Source organism: Chlorocebus sabaeus, chromosome 29, assembly GCF_047675955.1.
Source record: "Chlorocebus sabaeus isolate Y175 chromosome 29, mChlSab1.0.hap1, whole genome shotgun sequence".
Classification (NCBI taxonomy): domain Eukaryota; kingdom Metazoa; phylum Chordata; class Mammalia; order Primates; family Cercopithecidae; genus Chlorocebus; species Chlorocebus sabaeus.
The window spans coordinates 20183674-20204260 of NC_132932.1; the positions used below are offsets into that span (position 1 = coordinate 20183674).

A 20587-nucleotide genomic window follows, 5' to 3' on the forward strand; every position below is an offset into this window, starting at 1 on the left:
TCTTCCACATAGACACTGTACTCTAGTAGCAGGCATCACTCTTTCTTTGAAAATGCTTAAGCATAGACCCAGATAGTTTGATAAATGAGTAGGATCAGACAAAACACTGAGGAAGATGATTAAGGGAGTGGAATAATTGATATACGAGGAGAGACGTTTTTGAAAAATCTAATTATAGAGGAGCCCAGCCAAATGATGAGTTCGCTGAGAAAGTGCAGATGTACTTCTGGGTTTGCACTCCAAAGAATACCCCAGAGCAGAACAAGAACAAAATAAGTCGTTCCAACAAGATGTGAGTAGGAGTGAAAGGAAGTAATTAAAAAATGACAAAGTCAAGAGCCAGTATCAGGACAGAATTCCTCACAGGAGAATGTATGACTCTACAAAGATTCTGCCTCATGCCTGGCAGTCTCATTTTCAGAAAGAGGACTCAGAAACTGAGCCCGGTTACACTCTGCTATGCCTCTCCCTTGGCCTGATGGGCTGGTCAGAGAGGCTCTGTCATTTCCAATCAGTATGATTGTTTAATGCAAACAGCCTTGTGTTTATGACAAGAGGATGATTAGAATAAACATAGAAAATATTCCAAAATTCAAAGGTTTTGAACAGCCTCCAAAATTTGACTAAAGGAGTGACTTTCTCCAGGAGACACCTTGAGAGAATGCTTCAGACACCATTCTCTACACACTGGTCTTCTCCACTGAATTAAGAAACACGATCCCTTGTTCCAATGTCCAACCACTTCTCCTCAAGGCTTTCCAGAGCCCTGAATGAGAGACTCAGACACGCAGTTCCCCGCTCTGTGCCTGTGTACAAGTCTCAAGCACCCCAAGCTTGGCATTAAGCCAAAGCTATGAAAAGTGGAGAGGTGGCTTCATCTCAAGTGAGCTACGGGGTCAAAATCAGAAAAAGACACAAGTGGGCCAGAGTGACACCTTCAGTTTGCCACGTTCTAATTTAGAAAAATGGCTGAATGGGCTCTATTGCATCATTCCAGTCTCCAAAGAAGTGAAAAATTCTTCACCCAAGAGACCGCAGGCTCCCCTTTCTATAATCATATTCTTTGGTCTCCATCTTTGTGCCTGTACTCTATCAAGTCCATCAGCATTTCATCTGGTCCTTTTGTTTCTTGGAAAAAATAATGCTTTAGAGAAGCTGGGTAAAAATAAGGAGCAAGTTCACCCTCCTGTCAGTGAAGTCTCCAAACAGAACCAAGGAAAGTGTTCCCATCTGGGGTGAAGAGGATTCCCAAAGATTCCTTTGATGCCCATCACAGTAGCTGGTATGATCATATTTACTAATAAATTAAGGTGCTATCATTTCTGCATTTATATTTATTTTTCTAAAAAATACATTTTTTAATATTTAAAAATCTTTTTGACAGAGAAATGTGAAATAAATTAAGTAGAAAATTAAAATCTCTTTTTGTTGCTTATGTGTGCTTTCAGTAGAGATGAATGGAATGGATGCATAATAGACAGATCACTAAATAAGATTATATGTGTGTGTATATTTCTATGTAGTCGTGATCATACTATACAAAGTTTTATAACCTGTATCTGCATTTTTCACCTATAGTATATTTTCAGCACTGTGTTATGAATCGCAAATTTTTTCCTGGCATCTGATTTTTAATGACTGAATAGTATTTGATTTTTCATATATACCACTACTTACTTCATGAACACGTGCTATGGTTCAATTTTTAAGTTATTTCTAATCTTTTAGTATTAGAAACAATGTTGTCACAAATATCCATGTATATAAATGTTTATTTTTAAATAAGAGTTTTAATAGTGAAATTTCTGGGTCAAAGGAATTAAAGTCTTTTATAGCTTTCAATGTGCACAGACAGCTTTAGTGTATGAACAGATCTGTTTAATCACAGCCTCAATACAGGTCAGGTTATCATTTTTTTAGAATGGCCCACATGACAGACAAAATTTACATGTGCACATACACACACGTATGTACATTGCATTACTGGTTTCATGTTTTAATTAAACTAAATAAGTTTATAAGATTTATATTTTACTATTTATATATTATTGAAAACATTAATATATATAATAGATTTATATAAATAAATGCAATGCTCCATTATATGTAAAATTATATATACACTATTAAAATGATCTATATTTTATATACAAAATTATAAAAGCATTTTATTACACATTTATAAATAATAAATGTACATATATTTATATGTGTGCACATGTGTGTGCATGTGTGCATGCATGTGCACATGCGTGCACACGTGTGTGTGTGTGTGTGTGGATGTGTGTGTGTGCATGCATATGCATGTGCATACATGTGTGTGTTGGGGGGTGCAGGGGTGGGGGAGACAGGATCTCCACCTGCCACCCAGGACAGAGTGCAGTGGAACAATCAAAACTCACTGGAGCCTGGAACTCTTCAGCTCAAGCGACCCTCCCACCTCAGCCTCCTAAGTACCTGGTACAAAGGCACATGCCATCACACCTAGCTAATTTTTTTGGTTCTTTTTAGAGACAGGGTCTCACTATGTTGCCCAGGCTTGGTCTCATACTCCTGACCTCAAGCAATCTTCCTGCCTTGGCCTCCTAAAGCTCTGGGATTACCTCACCCAGCCCATGTGTTCATATGTTATTATAAATAAAATAAATTACTTCCTCAATATTAGGTAATAATGGAGGAAGATTTCCCAACATATATAAATTTTCAAAGTAACAGAAACATTTACAGCAGAGGCAAGTGAAGGATGCCTGACCCAGGATTTCTCAGGCCACTCTGGTAGAGATTTCTGTCATTCACAACTGTTGGAGTTCTTTCTCTTTCTACTTCAGAAAGACCAGTTGTTCTTCATAACAGCATCATCCCTGGCTTGTTATAAATTATTGTCATTCTAGTTGCATTAATCTCTTTAACTTTTTCTTCTACATTCAGGGTTATCATTACAAGCCTTTACTCTCTCTGTCACAAGTTAACTCTTTTGCTGTATCTATTCTGCTTCTAGTCTGTTAATTTCATTTAAAAGCAGAATTTATGTTCTTAATTTCTCTTTTTTTTTTTTTTTTTTTATTTTGAGACAAAGTTTTGCTCTTGTTGCCCAGGCTGGAATGCAATGGTGCAATCTTGGCTCACTGCAACCTCCACCTCCCAGGTTCAAGTGATTCTTCTGCCTCAGCCTCCCAAGTAGCTAGGATTACAGGCACCTGCCACCACACCTGGCTAATTTTTTTTGTATTTTTAGTAAGGAGCGGGATTTCACCATGTTGCCAGGTTGGTCTCAAACTCCTGACCTCAGGTGATCCACCTGCCTCAGCCTCACAAAGTTTTATAACCTGTATCTGCATTTTTCACCTATAGTATATTTTCAGCATTGTGTTATGAATTGCAAAGTGCTGGGATTACAGACGTGTGCCACCACGCCCAGCCTGTGTTCTCGATTTCTGTCTTCTTCAGTCATCTTTCTTATCAGCTCATTCTGTTGTTTTAGCATCCTACCCTTTGGATCTTGAGTCACTTAATTCGTGATATCCTGAAATTCTTCTACACTGCAAAGCAATTGTAGGAAATTTGCATTTGTTTCTCGGGTAATGTTTTCCCCAGCTTAAATTATTCATCTGTCTTTTGTATACCTTGTTGCTTAACTCTTTTAGAGGGGTTTTGCCCCTACATTGTTACTTTCTGTTAATTAGGACAGTGCTTTCTATGTATTTTATTCATTCTGCATAAATGTGGTAAAATTATTTGTTAGCCCGTGTCCATGTTCTTTGATACCTTATTAGCTTCCCCTCAGATGTTCGGTTGGAGGTATGGGTATTGTAAGTGACGTCTGTCTTTACACAGCCTGAGTAAGTTGTATGTCTTTTATGCAGCCTGTAGGAAGAGGAGGAGGGAACCCAGCTGGGCCTGGAGCTGGTTATGGTGCATTTACCTAGGTAGGATTGCCAACATTTTAGAAAGTCAATCCAAGACACAGCTATACCAAACAAACAAAAATAATTTTTAAAAAATTACACAGACATGTGTTATTACTTTAACATAAAATATGAAGAATATATGTTTATTTGAAATCATACATTATTATTTGCTATTTACTTTCTATTATATAAATGCTAATATTTAAACAACAAAATAAGACTAAAAGAGGCAGTTAGTAATTAATAGTAGGTATAAACAAATATATGTGAGAAAAATGTAATGATAATTTTATAAGTTTTTTCTATTCTTTAACAGAGTAATTTATTTACATCTTTTTAAATTATCTTGGATATTAATGAGATGCTATATATTCATCATGCTATATTAATATGTATTTTTAAGGTGCATAATACTTTTAAAAAAGAGAACATAAACAAAACTAATTAAAAATGTATTATTACCACTATGCAATGAAAAATAAGTTTCTTTTAGTCCTATGAGACATAGGAAAATTATAATCTTTCTATTTACTTCTCTAATGATACTTCTTTCAAATGTCTGCACCCTTTAGGACATCCTTCTTTTATGTAGGCAAAACTGACATAGCAAATGTAACATTACTTTGTCTTGCAGCTCTGCTCCCACTGAGCCTATGTTACATGGGTGCCTGGTGTCAGTCCAGCATGGTAATGTCAAGGTGATATATATCCTCGCTACAAAAGCATTTGCGCCTGGACATCTTAGTCTGTTTGTGTGTTGCTATAAAGGAAGACGTGAGACTGGGTAATTTACACAGAAAAGAGGTTGACTTTGCTCATGGTTCTGCGGAAGCACGGCACCAGCATCTGCTTCTGGTGAGGGTTTCCAGAAGCTTCCTCTCATGGCAGAGGTGAACGGGAGCCAGAATGTGCAGAGATCACCATGGTGAGAGAAGCAGGGAGAGAAAGAGAGAGAGAGGAGGGAATTGCCAGGCTCTTTTTAACAACCAGCTGTCATGGGAACTAATGGAACGAGAATTGACTCACTACCATGAGAACAGCACCAAGATGTTCATGAGGGATCCATCCCCACAATCTAAATGCTTCCTACCAGGCCCCACCTCCAACACTGGGGATCCAATTTGAACATGAGATTTCGAGGGGTCAAATATCAACTTCCATATAACAATGGAATACTTAATATTTTATTTACAGCAACAGCAGACTTTTAGATATGTAGGATTAGTTTTCATCCCAAAATCTCCACCCACTTTGTATCTACAGGCTTGTTACCATAGACCAGCTTGCTGCCTGTCCATCCGGTCTTTTGCATCTTTAAATGTGTGCATAAGTTCTCCAGATCTAAAGTGGCCATGATTTTAAAACACAAAGTTAAACCTACCTCAGGGAAAATGGTTTTAAAGCACAGAAGTCATCTAAACTTATGAAATCAACATTGTACTCTCATAAATTACACATTTAGTAAGGAAATTGAGAAAGTTCTGTTTAATTTGGTTGCCCTTTTCATTGACATTTTCTGAAATCTGAAGCTGTCTTATTTCTAAAAATTGCGTCTTTTTTCCATATAATTGTCACAATCTAAAACTATTCACATACCGTTAATTTATCCTTTTCTAGGATACTTAATGTCTCTTCAAAGATCAAACAGCTTCAGAGAAACAGCATATAAAACTCTGTTTTACTGTACTCTTTTTTCCCCCATTCTCATCTTCAATGTATTTCCAAATTAGAAGAGATTTCTTCTTGTCTCACACTTTGAAAATAGTTTACTGCAGGCCAAAGTTTAAAAATCTTTTCTGTGGCCAGCAACAGTATATCAAGATGTACCATCTTGTAGGCACATGTCTAAGAAGCTATCACTTTCCATTTTTATCAAGTCAAACGTGTTGTTAATTGCTTCTGCGTGTTCTGAGGAAACTTCAAAGTGACCAGGAACTTTTATTATGAAAGCCTCGATCCACAAGTAAGCAAATCACACCCCTTTTCAGCAGTGTTGTGTTCAAGATGTGCAAGACATTTAGCACGTAATATCTTTTATTTCCTTTAGTAAAAAGTTTATAGGCTGAACAGAATTCGTTACAATCTATATTAGTTATGTCTGCCAAGTCTGTAGATAGATGAGCAAAGTCTAACATGAATTTGGACAAGATTATCAACAATCTTTTGTTTTATGTTTTCTGTAGCTCCTTTAAAATCTTTACAGAAATAAAGATGATGATTTCAAACTCATTTTTCACATCTAAGAGCTAGGGGAAACTTTTTATTCCTGACACATTATTCAATACTAAAGAAAGCATGATCATTAATAAGAACTGACAGGATCAGCTCTATAGTGTGAGGGGCCAACAGATCAGTTACCAAAATTTCCCCTTTTTGTCAACCATAGAGTATTTTAATTACAACCTCTGAATCAGGAAATGTAAGTTCCTCGGTTTCACAGAAGAGTTACAGAAACAATATGATAACTGTGTATACATTCATGCCATGTGCCCAAGCTAATTCAGTAGCCACTATTTTCAAGCATTGGTATCATCTAAAAGATGAAAGAACTTTAAATTATCTTAGAAGTACTCGTATCTTTTCCTAATCTGGGCCTTTCTGTACTATATTGATTAGAAATGTCTTGAAGAAATGCATGTGGATGATGCTTTACTTAATTTCCAACCCTGAATGCCTGACGTTGCAGGGAAATAAAGCAATGTAAAAGGAAGTAGCATTTTGAGCAAATGCTTAGGGAAGATGGTGACTTCAAATATCAATACAGATAGTTATATTTGCCAGCCAAAGGACAGGATTTGCTACACCTTGGGATACTGCATTGGTTGAACAGTGAAAGTTGTAGTTGCATGTGACCTGTATATCATCTGGACAGTTTAGAGAAGGCTTCTTGAGGGATGAAGGGTGGTATTTATTATTAAAAACTTGTTAAATTCAATGCATTGTTCTGGGCCCTGATATGTATTATACCACTTAAATCTCACTACAGCTCCATAGGACAAGCACTATTATACCTGGTTTTAAGGTGTAAAAACTGAGGCTCGGCAGCAATAAGAAAGTTGGTTAGGGTCAATGAAAGAGGGGGAGCCTACTCTTGAACCCAAATCCATGGCTTCTGACCTAATGTTATTTTCAGTAGTTTGAGGGGCTTTCAGTACATCTTCGTTCAAGTCCTGGAATCCCAGAGAAGGTGATGGGGCGGGAAGTTTCAAGTCAGAACTCCGAAGTTTTAACTATAGCTTCCAACAAGGCGGCTCTTATCTGTGCTGTAGTTTGGAATTTCATATTATGATTCATTTGAACAAGTAAGCAGGGATCTTCCCCTTTAAAAAATCTTGTAAAGAAATCAGCCTGTAACAACGTAAAGCAATGTCTTTCCTTCTCCCCTACCCTTTTTTAATTGCTGATACTATGGACAACCTTGTTAACCAATTTGTGGATGTGGGTGTGTGTTGGTTTTCATTCCCATGTGTGAGTTTGCAGCATAGTTTGTATATTTTTGCTTAAACACAAAAACGAAGATGCGGTTACAAATGCTTTAACTTTGTTTGCTGTAGCATTAGTATCAATAATAGGCTAATGTCCTCAAATTATTAACAGAAATAAGCATAGCCTGGGGCTGGCTGACTTGAAAAAGCAGTGTGCATTGTATATTGAAAAGAGTGTGGAATTTAGAGTCACACTCTGCCTTGAACTTCATTCTGGTATGACCTTGTGCTTATTACCAAATTTCTCTCAGGCTCTGTTTCCTCATTTGTAAAACAGTAACATAAAAACCAACTTCAGAGTGATGTGAAAACTAAATAAGAGAATGTACATAAAAAGATCTGACACATTTGGGGTTGCTAACTGATGCTCCATTTTTATTGGTATTGATGGATTAAATTCTTGAAAGTAATGATAGCCTCTGTGAGATTTACCTACAGAGGCCTATGTGGCAGCCAGAGCGCTCTGTGTCAGCCTGGCCCTCGAGAATAAAACAGCACTCCCATAGCAAACATTTTGACAGGCCCACAGCAGGTTTGCCCTCACGTTTAAGACTACACTTGAAATGGTGGCTTGAAAGGCCTGGAGTATCCACAGCACAAAAGAACGATCTTTACACTGACACTGAATTCTCCATTGTTCACTTTTATTGATCATGACATGAGGTCCAGAGACTCGTGTTGGAATGCATGACATTTTCTTTTTTTTTTCCTTCAACTTTTAAGTTCCGAGGTACATGTGCAAGATGTACAGGTTTGTTACACAGGTAAACGTGTGCCATGGTGGTTTGCTGCACAGATCAACCCACCATCTAGGTATTTAGCCCAGCATCCAGTAGCTATTTATCCTGATGCCCTCCCTCCCCATGCCCCGCCCCCTGCAAGTCCCAGTGCGTGTTGTTCCCCTCAATGTGTCCATGTGTTCTCATCATTCAGCTCCCGCTTATAAGAAAGAACAGAATATATTGTATTTTCAAACCCATTTTGGGGGACAGCAAATACACCTTCTCCCAAAGATGTCAACGAATTCAGTTGTTCAAGTTTTGGACACCCATAAACCAGTGCTAGTGATGAAATCCCACCCTATAGGAACTACTTAAAAGATAATTTTCAAAACAAAAGTTGACCTTGAGGGAAAAAAAACAATTTTTTTAGAATCCCCTTTTTAAGAAACTGGAAATTATTTTAAGACTCACTTTTTAAGCTGTTTGCCCTCTTGAGACCAAAAAAAAAAAAAATAGAACGTGTGTAAAAGTCCATGGAAAATCAAAAGCCTCTTAACAATTGCCTTCCAAAATACACTCTTATATTCCTGCTTTAACAAACAGAATTACTATTGACCTTATGACTAATTATTCAATGAACTCATTTCAGCCTTCACTGCAACACTGATGAGAAAAAGAATACTAGTAGTATGCTACCTTGGAACGAACATTCGTCCCCACTACAAACAAAATTTAAGAAGTCAATATTTGGGTTCTCCTAACAATAGAAAGAAAAATCAGCAAGTTCAATTTCTTAAAAGCAATTTTCTTTGCATCCCTTGGAAATCACATCTCTATCAATAAGAAGACATTATCACACTTTATCTCTTTCTGTCTTAAGGAATGTGTAGCCAGCTTATGGCTGTGGCGAACTGCAGTTGTAATACCCATGGCTACCAAGAGATGGCGACGGGGCACACCAGCGCTCAGGATTAGCGGGTGGCTGCCATCTGGAACTGACTCGTTTCTTTGCCTCATTGACTCTTGATCTTGTTTCAGAATGATCATTTTCCACGTTCCCTCTTACCCTTTTATATTTTAGTTCTGTATTTTAATTATTTAATTCCATAACGGCATCATCTAATTGAGGGACCTTGGTATTAGCTCTAAAAAGCATTTTTGGGGGATTCATTTGGCCTGAAACGCCACATTAAATGTGATTTTATTACGTGTGATGAGGATGACTATGATTAGGGTGGACCATTTTCAAAAATAAATTCGTTCAACGTCAAGGAAACAGAGGCCTGACGCTGGCTCTTTCCTCTTTAGAACCCTTGGGCTCCAGTAAAACCGTCCACTGCACATGTTTTATTTATTTATTCTAGTCATTTAATCATTTCTGTTTTTAAATTTGAGGGAAAAAGTCATCACGCTACAGCATGGTGTAGTGAAAATAGATTTGCATAGGACATCAGGAGACCTGGAGTCTTCTCTGAGCTTTTCTACCCACCATTTACTTGTGTAAATTAGAGGAAATCACCTATTTTGGACTCATTATCCCTGTTTATAAAGCAAGGGTATTGGATTGAGTATCTTTTACTTTTTCATTTGCATAAAGCATTTAAAGATTCTATGCAATTAAAAACCCTACTGCTATGTCATAGAGTCAAAAATTGTTTTATTTACCCTTTAGAAAGTCTCGTAGAAATATTCAAACCGCAGCCGGGCGCGGTGGCTCAAGCCTATAATCCCAGCACTTTGGGAGGCTGAGACGGGCGGATCACGAGGTCAGGAGATCGAGACCATCCTGGCTAACACGGCGAAACCCCGTCTCTACCAAAAAAATGCAAAAAACTAACCGGGCGTGATGGCGGGTGCCTGTAGTCCCAGCTACTCGGGAGGCTGAGGCAGGAGAATGGCATAAACCCGGGAGGAGGAGTTTGCAGTGAGCTGAGATCTGGCTACTGCACTCCAGCCTGGGCAACAGAGCGAGACTCCGTCTCAAAAGAAAAAGAAAAGAAATATTCAAACTGCAAAAATTTTAGCAGTCCTGAGAAACAGGAATGGAACATGCCAAAGTAAAATATTTAGAAGACTCTCTGATAGCCAGAGATGGGACAGAGGCACCAGTAAACACTGGAGAAATCCCCTAGCCCAGAGAAACAAGAACTCAAGGTCAAAACCACGTAAGAATCTTTTGGACAAGCATGCGTTTGATTACCTTCCTCCTTAGCAAACCTGCATATGAGAACTCCTCAAGGTTTGCTCTTAATCACACACACATGAGAATTAGCCATGATGGGGAGCATCATGTCAGTGATACTGAAATAAAATAACAACATCTGTTGCTATGGGTATATACCCATTCCACTACACTCCTTCTCCAGGTTGCCACATGTAAACTGCTAAAATTGTACTACTAGGGTTTCCTTTTGCTTCTTTTATTCTGACCTTAGAGATCCTCCTATAAAATATCTGAGTGGAGACCTCTCCAACATAATTCAATGTGACTTATTAATTAAAACTGAGAGAACAGCTCTGCTTCTGCAATGCTGAAAAAGCAAAGAAAACTATTCTTTAGTTCAAAAAAAGGAGGTAATCAATTTCCTGAATATTCAAGGTGTAACTTCTTGTGAAAGAGAGTAAATGTAATTTAGAAAAAAAGGAAATTAATTTGGAAGTACTTGATTTGCATTCTTGAGAATATTCTAGGGGCCATTTGGGTCTATAACACTAGACCAAAGCTGTCATGAGACCATAAATCTAAGAATATACATAACTGAATATATATATAGAGAGAGGGAGAAATATATAGTTAAAGACTTTGTGGGAGACAGTGAACAGCAGACAGGATGTAGCAGAAAACTGAAACATTCAAGCTGTAAACAAACACAAGGAATTTCCCTAGCATGCAAAAAACCCAAGATGACAAAGGGAAAAGAAGAGAAGGGAAAGGGAAGAAGAGAGGAAGGGAGGAAGAGGAGCAGAGAGAAGTAAAGGAAACAAGGGAGAAAGTGGACGAGATATAGAGACAGGACCTTGAATTGGTTTATGCCCTTCTCTCCCATTACCAGCCATCTCAAACATTACCTTATATTAATATCCAGCCAATTATTTGTCCCACCGAAACCAGCCGTTTCTTGCTTTATGCATTTTCTAATGCTTTTATTCTCTGCTCAAAAAACCCTTCTCTGTTTTATTCCCTTCCTTTCTATCCCCAACACTGACAAGTTAAATCTAGTTCATCTGTCAAAACTCCCCTCAATTCCTTTTTGAATGAATGAATGCATGATCTAATTACTGATGATGGTGGTGTTAGTTACAATGCATTTGCCTGTAGCCACACAATAAAAAAGAATATATTTTAGACTAGATAGTACTGAAATTATTTTCATTTTACTTTTTATAATTATAAAAGTAATTTCTAATGTTATATAAAAAATAAAGTTATTTACTCCCCACCATTCAAAATAACTAGTTATTGGTATCCTTCTTTAAATATTTTACTGTGCATATTCTTTAATACAAAGAGAACTTTTTTACTTTTTTGACTGACATATTGACTTCTTATTGGCATGCAATAAGTTAAACACATTTAAAGTGTGCCACTTGATGAGATTTCGTGTATGTACCTTTGAAACATCACCACAATCTAGATAATGAATATCAATATCCTCCTCAAATTTTCCTCATTCTTCTTTATATTCCCTCCCTCCTACTCCATATTTACCTCCAACCCTCATCTCCAGACAGCCATTCATCTTCCTTTTCTCACCATAGTTTATTTTACATTTTCTGGAATTTAATACAAATGGTATAATACAGTATATACTTTTTTGTCTGGCATCTTTCACTCAGCATAATTATTCTGAGATTTATTCATGTTGCAGCATATATCAGTAATTTTCTCTTTTTATTGCTGAACAATATTCTGTTGTATAAAAGGATTACAGTTTATCTATTCACCAGTTGATAGATGTAAGGTTTGTTTCCAGTTTTTGGCTATTACAAATAAAGAATGAAGCAATGAAGATTTATAAATGAGTCTTTGTAAGGATATATACTTTCATTTCTTTTTTGTAAATAGATACCTAGAACAGGAGTAGGTGAATGATATGATAGGTGTGTGTTTAACTTTTAAGAAACTGCCAGACTGTTTTTCCAAAGTGGTTGCACCATTTCTCCATTCCCACCAGCAAAGTGTGAGTGTTCATGTTCTTCTTTGCCAATTCTCGTGATGGTCAGTCTTTTAAATTCTAACCATTCTCAAAGTATATAGTAGTATCATATTACAGTTTTAGTACGCATTTCCCTAATTAATTCTGATGTTCAGCATACTTTATGTGCATATTTGCTATCTCTATATCTTCTCTAGTGACATATCTGTTCAAATCTTTTGTCAATTTTTAATTAGATTCTTTTTTATTATTTAACTGGTCTTTGTATATACAGAATACAACTTTCTTACAAGGTACATGATTGGCAAATAATGTCTCTCAGTGTGTAACCTGTGTCTTCATTCTCTTAATAGTGCCTTTTGAGCTACAGACGTTTTTAATATTGATAAAGTTCAGTTTATCAATTGTTTATAAATTGTGCTTCCACTGCTGTTATATAAATAACTTTTACCTAGCTGAAGATCACAAAGGTTTTCCTCTGTATTTTCTTCTAGAAATGTTATAGCTGTAGGTTGCACATTTAGGTCTACTATCCATTTTATATTCATCTTTATGTTGTAAAGTATAAGCTGAAATCTGTCATTTGCATATGGATATCCAGAATTTCCAGCACCATTTATCGAACATACTATTATTCCTCCATGAAATTTGCCTGTGCCAAAAATTAATTGTTCATATGCATGTGGGTTTATTTTTGAAGTGTCTACATTATTCCATTAATCTATCTTGATGCTGATACCCCACTATCTTCCATACTGCAGTTTTATGATAAGTCTTAAAGTATTCTTTGTCCTCCAATTTTGTTCTTTGTTTTCCAAATTTGCTTTGGCTATTCTAGGTCCTTGGCTTTTCCATGTGAATTTTATAATCAATGTATCAGTTTCTACAACATACAGAAAGCCTTCACAATTTTCACTAGGAATGCAATTAATCTATAGATCAATTTGAGGAAAATTGACATTTTGCCAATATTAAGTCTTCTGAACCATTACCTCTAGTTATCTATTTATGTCTTCTTTCATTTGTTTCAACGTTGCTTTGTAGCTTGCAGTGTACAGGTCTTTTGTATCTTTTGGCAGATTTATCCCTAAGTTTTTACGTTTATATTGCTATTGTAAACTATATTATTAAAAAATTTCAGTGATTTATTTCCAATAATTTGTTTCACTATGTAGAAATATAATTGTTTCGTATGTTACCTGGAACCTTGGTAAACTCATTTATTAGTTCTTGTAATTTTTTGTGTATAGATTCCATTGGAATTTCTACAAAGATAATCGTCTGCAAATAGTTTTACATCTTCTTTACCCAGATGGATGTCTTTTAGTTCTTTTCCTTGCCTTATTTCACGGACTAGAATTGCCAGTATAATGTTAAATAGATTTAATGAGAGTGGACATTCTAGTTTTGTTTCTGATCTTACTGGGGAAGCATTCAGTCTTTTAACCATGAAGCATGATGTCACTTAACAGTTTCATAGATGTGATTTATTGAGAAAGTTCCCTTCTATTTCTGATGTATTGAGTTTTTATCGGGAAATGGTAGATCTTGTCAAATGTTTTTTCTGGGTCCATGGAGATAATCATATATTGTTGGGTTTTTTTAATTTTTTATATAATAAATTATATATAATGATTTCTACACATTAAACTAGTTCAGGATTCTTGCGACAAATATCACTTGATCTTGATCTTGTATATATTGTCGATGTCAATTTACTAAAATTGGGTTAAGAATATTTGCATCTCTATTCTTAAGAGATACTGGTTGGAAGTTTTCTTTCTTAATAGGTATTTGCCTGCTTTTGGTATCAGGATAATGCTGGCTTCATTGAATAAGTTGGAAAATATTGTCTCTTCTTAAATTTTCTCCAAGAGTGTGTAGAGAATTGCTATTATTTATTTTTAAATTTTTGGTAGAATTCATCAAGGAACCCATTTAAACCTAGACTTTTCTTTGTGGGGATAATTTAACCATGCATTCAATTTGATTACTAAATATAGGGCTATATAGGTTACCTTTTTCTTCTTGGGTGAGCTTTGTTAGTCATGTTTCTCAAGAATTTTTTCCATTTCATCTAAGTTGTCCAATTTATTGGCACAAAGTTGTTACTAGTATTTCCTTATTATCCTTTGCGTATTTACAGAAATTGTAGCAATTTTGCCTCTCATTTCTGATACTAGTCCTTTGTGTCTTCTTTTTTTCTTATCGGTCTGGATTAGATTTTTTGTTTTTTGTTTTGTTTTTTTTTTTTTTTAGACAGTCTTGCTCTGTCGCCAGGCTGGAGTGCAGTGGTGTGATCTTGGCTTTCTGCAACCTCCAACTCCCTGGTTCAAGTGATTCTCCTGCCTCAGCCTCCTGAGTAGCTGGGATTACAGGCACATGCCACCACGCCCAGCTAATTTTCTTGTATTTTTAGTAGAGACAGGGTTTCACCAGGTTGGCCAGGATGGTCTTCATCTCCTGACCTCGTGATCTACCTGCCTTGGCCTCCCAAAGTGCTAGGATTACAGGTGTGAGCCACCACGCCCAGGCTGGAATGGAGTTTTATCAATTTTATTGATCTCAATAAATCAACTTTTGATTGGTTTTCTATTTGCAATTTTATTTCTTTCTATTTTGATTTTTCTTATTTCCTTCATTTTACTTACTTTAGATTTCAATCTTCTTTTTCTCCTTTCTTATGCTGGGAGCTGAGGTTGTTGATTAGAGAGTCCATCTTTCTTCTTTTCTAATATGTGCCTATCGGTCTATAAATTTCCTCCAAGAATGTGGCATCCCAGAGATTTTAATATGCTGTACTCATTTTCATTCAGTTCAAGATATTTTCTAGTTTCTCTTTTGATTTCTTCTTTGACCCATAGTTCCTTTAGAAGTACATTATTTAATTTTCAAATTTGGGGGACTCTTACAGAAACCTTTCTGTTGGTGATAATTTAATTCCCTTGTGGTCAGAGAACATACCTGTTATCATTTGAATTCTTATAAATTCGTTGTGACTGACTTTATGGTTCATAATATTATCTATCTTGGTAAAAATTCCATTGTAGTTGAAAAGAATGTATATTCTGCTGTAGGTAGGTAAAGTATCCTATGAATATCAATCAATCATCTATATCCTTACTGATTTTCTCTCTACTTGTTCTATCAGTTATTCAGAGAGGGTTATTAAAATCTCCAACTAAAGTCATAGATTTATCTATTTTTCCTTGCATTTCTATCAGTTTTTACATCAATTATTTTGAAGCTCTGTTATTAGGTACATAAACATTTAGGGCTTTTATTTGCTTCTAATAAACTGACCCTTTACTATTATAGAATTACTTTTTTTATACCTGGCAATATTCTATGCTCTGAAATTTACTCTATTTGGTATTAGAAAAAGCTTCCTAGCTTTCTTTTGATTAGCATTAACTTGATATATCTTTTTCATTCTTTTACTTTTAACCCACTTGAGTCTTTATATTTAAAGTGTGTTTATACACAGCCCTGAGCGAAGAGACTTCAAGATGGCTACCTGGAGACACCCAGGGAATCTCTGAGGCATGGAAGGAGAGGGAAGGTAAGCATCTGGCCTGGCCAGGACTGAGAACAGCTCGGTGTCAGAAGAAACTCCCCAGTGCAGAGAAAAGGTTAGCAAAAGATCCCTAGGACTCCAAATTCCCACAGACTCCTGCAATCCTAGCCACAAGAGAGACCCTCAGCCCTCATGGTCCCTGAGACTAGTATATGAAGCTGCCTAGAGTTCATACCATGGCATTGTTCCAGAGATGTCGTTCATGCTGGATCCCACACACTCCCCAGACCCAAGCAGCTGCACACAGTCATTTTAAGAGCCCAGTCCCCACCAGATGACATCCTGCCCTGGGGCCCAACAGCCCCTGAATTTCCATATCCATGGAGCCCCACTGATATTTCCTCATGTCAACCAAGAAGTCTGGCTGGACCCAGCATTGCAGCCAGGTCCCCAGCATTCTAGCCCACGCGGTGTCCTACACCCCAGGGAATGGCAGTGCAGTGCACCGGGGAAGCTTTCTCCAGGACAAAGGGAGCTGAAGCATGTACTCCCCAGAGCCTGAGAGCCACCTTCCTGGGGCTGCTGCCACTGACAGCAACTCTGCATCCCCAGACACAGACACTCTGAGCATGTATGTGCTTTCAGCAGGCTTGCAGACCGGTCTGTCTGGGAGCCTTCCCGGGGCCTGAGGACAAGCCTGTCCTCACCACTGCCACCACCATGACCACATCATCTAGGGACCTACGCATCAATATTGCTTGCCTCTTTGGGTGCTTATGTGCACCATCAGCAGGCTTCAGGACAGGTCTGCCCCACCTGGCATCACTCTCTGCACTAGCACCATCAGGGAACTTGGAGATTCATCTGCTCTACCCACCATTGACCTTACTGGAGAGATAGACTCCAATACAATGACAGTTGGGAACTTCAACACCCCACTCTCCGCATTGGACAGATAATCTAGACAGAAAATCAGCAAAGAAACATTGGATTTAAACTGCACTTTAGGACACATAGACCTAACATTTACAGAACATTTCACCAAACAGCCACAGAACACACATCTTCTCATCCGCACATGGAGCATTCCCTGGGATAGACCATATGCTAGGCCACAAAATGAATCTCAGAAAATTTTAAGCATCAAAATCCTATCAAGTGTCTTTTCAGATCACAATGGAATAAAACTAGAACTCAATAATAAAAGGAAATTTAGAAATATGTGAAATTTAACAACATGCTCCTGAATGACCATTGGGTCAAGGAAGAAATTGAGAAGGAAATTTAAAAAGTCTTGAAATAAATGAAAGTAAAAATACAACATACCAAAATCTGTGGAATACAGTAAAAGCAGTGCCAAGAGGCAAGTTTATAGCAAAAAATTGCCTATGTCAAAAAAGTAGAAAGATTTCAAATAAACAATCTAGTGATGCACCTCAAGGAACTAGAAAAACAAGAACCAAACCCAAAATTAGTAGAAAGGAATAATAAAGATCAGAGCAGAACTAAATGAAATAGAGACTAAAAAAATACAAAAGATCAATGAAATGAAGTTTTTTAGAGATAAATAAAATCAATAAACTGCTAACTGACTAACAAAAAAGAGAGAAGACCCAAATAAATAAAATCAGAAATGATACAGGAGATATTACTCCTAATACCACAGAAATACAAAGAATCATACATACTATTATGAACAACTATATGCTGGCAAATTAGAAAACCTAGAGGAAAATGATGAATCCCTGGATACATACAATCTACCAAGACTGAGCCAGGAAGAAATAGGAAATCTGAACAGACTAGTAATGAGTACAAGATTGAATGAGTAATAAAAAGTCCCCCAACAACAACAACAACAACAAAACTCAGGACCAGATGACTTTACTGATGAATTCTACCAAACTTATAAGGAACAACTAATACCAACTTTTCTCAAATTATTCCAAAAAACTAAAGAGGAGGGAATTCTTCCTAACTCATTCTACAAAACCAGCATTACCCTGATACTGAAACCAAACAAGGATAAAACAAAAAAAGAAACCTATAGATCAATATCCCTAATGAACATAGACGCAAAAGTCCTCAACAAAATATACCAAGCAAAATACTAGCAAACCAACAACATACCAAAAAGATAATGTACCATGATCAAGGGGGATTTATCCCAGGAGGCAAGGATAGTTCAACATACACAAATCAATAACTGTGACACATCATATAAACAGAATGGAAGATAAAAACCATACAGTATTCTCAAAAGATGTAGAAAAGGCATTTGATAAAATTGAACATTCCTTCATGATAAAAACTCTAAATAAATTAGGCATAGTAGAAACATAGTAAAACATAATAAACATAATAAAAGTCACATGTGACAAACCCAGCTAATATCATAATAAATTGAGAAAAGCTGACAGAATTTCCTCTGAGAACTGGAACAAGACAACAATGCCCACTCTCACCTTTCATACTCAACATAGCACTGAAAGTTCTAGCCGGAACAATCTTTAGCAAGAGAAAGAAATAAAAGGCATTTACATTGGAAAACAGAAAGTCAAATTGTCTCTCTTTTTATATGACTTGACCTTACATACAGAAAAACCAAGACTACCAAAAAACTCTTAGAACTGATCATGGAATTCAGTAAAGTTGCAGGATACAAAATCAACAAATAAGTATCAGTAGTATTTCTATACACTAATAAGAAGCTAGCTGAAAAATAAATCAAGAAAGCAACCCCATTTACAATACCTACAAAAAATAACAAAATGCCTAGAAATAAATTTAACCAAGAGGTGAAAGACCTCTAGAAGGAAAACTACGAAACACTGATGAAGAAATTGAAAACGACACAAACAAATGGAGAGACACCCATGCTCATGGATTCGAAAAACTGATATTGTTACAATTAATCTTGAGACTATACTACTCTAAAGCAATCTACAGACTCAATGCAGCCCCCATCAAAATACCAATGACAGTCTTCACAGAAATAGAGAAAAACTTCCGAAATTCATATGAAACCACAAAAGATCCAAAACAGCCAAAGCAATCCCAAGCAAAATGAACAAAACTGGAAGGATTACACTACCTGACTTCAATACTATAAAACTATAGTAACCAAATCAGTATGGTACTGTCATAGAAACAGACATACAGACCAGCAGAGCTGAACAGAAAACCCAGAAAGATATTTACCTATTTATAGCCAATTGATTTTTGAAAAAAGCACCAATAACATGCTTTAGGGAAAGGACACTCTCTTCAATAAATGATGATGGGAAAACTGGATATCCACATACAGAAGAATGAAACTAGACCCCTATCTCTCACCACATACTGTAGCACACCAACATGGCACAAGTATACATATGTAACAAACCTGCACGTTATGCACATGTACCCTAGAACTTAAAGTATAATAATAAAAATAAAAAATAAAAAATAAATAATTAAATTAAATTTTTAAAAAATCAATACAAAATGGATTAAAGACTTAAATAGAACACCCAAAACTATGAAACTAATAGAAGAAAACACTGGAGAAATTCTTCAGAACATTGGTCTAGGTAATGATTTTATGGCTAAGATCTCAAAAACACAGGCAACAAAAACAGACAAATGGGACTACATTAAACTAAAAATCTTCTGCACAGAAAAGGAAGCAATCAGCACAATGAAGAGACAACCTGCTGAATGAAAAAAAAAATTGCAAACTTTCTGGCAGGGGACTAATAACCAGAACATACAAGGAACCCAACTCAATATCAAGAAAACAAATAATTCCATTAAAAAGTAGACAAAGGCTTCTTATGAAGCCTATGTTGGTAGAGACATCTGAGAGTATTGACTAATGCCAACAGCTTAAATGGGGAAAATAATAATAATAAAGTAGCCAAAGGATCTAAATAGACATTTCTCAAAAGAAGACATACAAGTGGCCAACAGATACATGAAAAACTGCTATCACAAATCATTAAGAAAGCACAATTGAAAACCACAATGAGATATCATCTTGCTTTAGTTAGAATGGCTATTATCAAAAAGACAAAAAATAACAGATGTTGGCAAGGATGTGGAGAAAAGGGAACTTGTATACCCTGTGAGTCAGAATGTAAATTTATACAGCCATTATAGAAAACAATATGGAGGTTTCAAATAAAAACTAAAAATAGAACTATCATGCAGTCCAGCAAACACGCTATTAAATATTTAACCAAAAGAAAGGAAATCAGTGTACTAAAAAGACACCTGCTTCCCATGTTTATTGCAGCACTGTTTACAAGAGCCAAGATATGGAATCAACCTAAGTGTTTATCCACAGATAAATGGATTTTTAAAATGTGGTCTATATCCACAATGGAATATTAGTCCACCATTAAACAAGAATGAAATCCTGTCATTTGCAGCAACATGGATGGATCTGAAGGTCATTATGTTAAGTGAAATAAGCAAGGCACAGAAAGACAACTACCACTCACATTTTTCTCAGTCTGAGTGTCTGAGTTAAAAAGTTGATCTCATGGGGGTGAAAGTCAAACGATAGTTACCAGAGGCTGGGAGTGGGGATGGGAGAAGAGAAATCAGTTAATGTGGGTACAAACACAGACAGAAGGAATAGGTTCCAGTATTCAATAGCATAGTGAAGTGATGATAGTTAACGATGATATATATTTCAAAATAACTAGATCTGAAATATTCCCAACACAAAGAAATGATAACTGTCCAAGGTGATGGATATCCTAAACACTCTGATTTCATTACACATTGTATGCATGTATCAAAATATCACATG

The 20587-nt window shown here is 36.4% G+C and overlaps 1 protein-coding gene and 1 non-coding gene across 2 annotated transcripts in view; one reads left to right on the forward strand and one right to left on the reverse strand.

The window, feature by feature from the left end:
- The window catches only part of LOC140710685 (cytosolic carboxypeptidase 4-like), a 96068-nt gene that overhangs the window by 62202 nt on the left and 13279 nt on the right, over positions 1–20587 (reverse strand). The gene's annotated exons all lie outside the window — the stretch shown is intronic.
- On the forward strand, positions 19600–19670 carry LOC119620366 (small nucleolar RNA SNORD74). Its single transcript, XR_005236901.1, has one exon. It is a non-coding gene; the product is annotated as a small nucleolar RNA SNORD74 (small nucleolar RNA).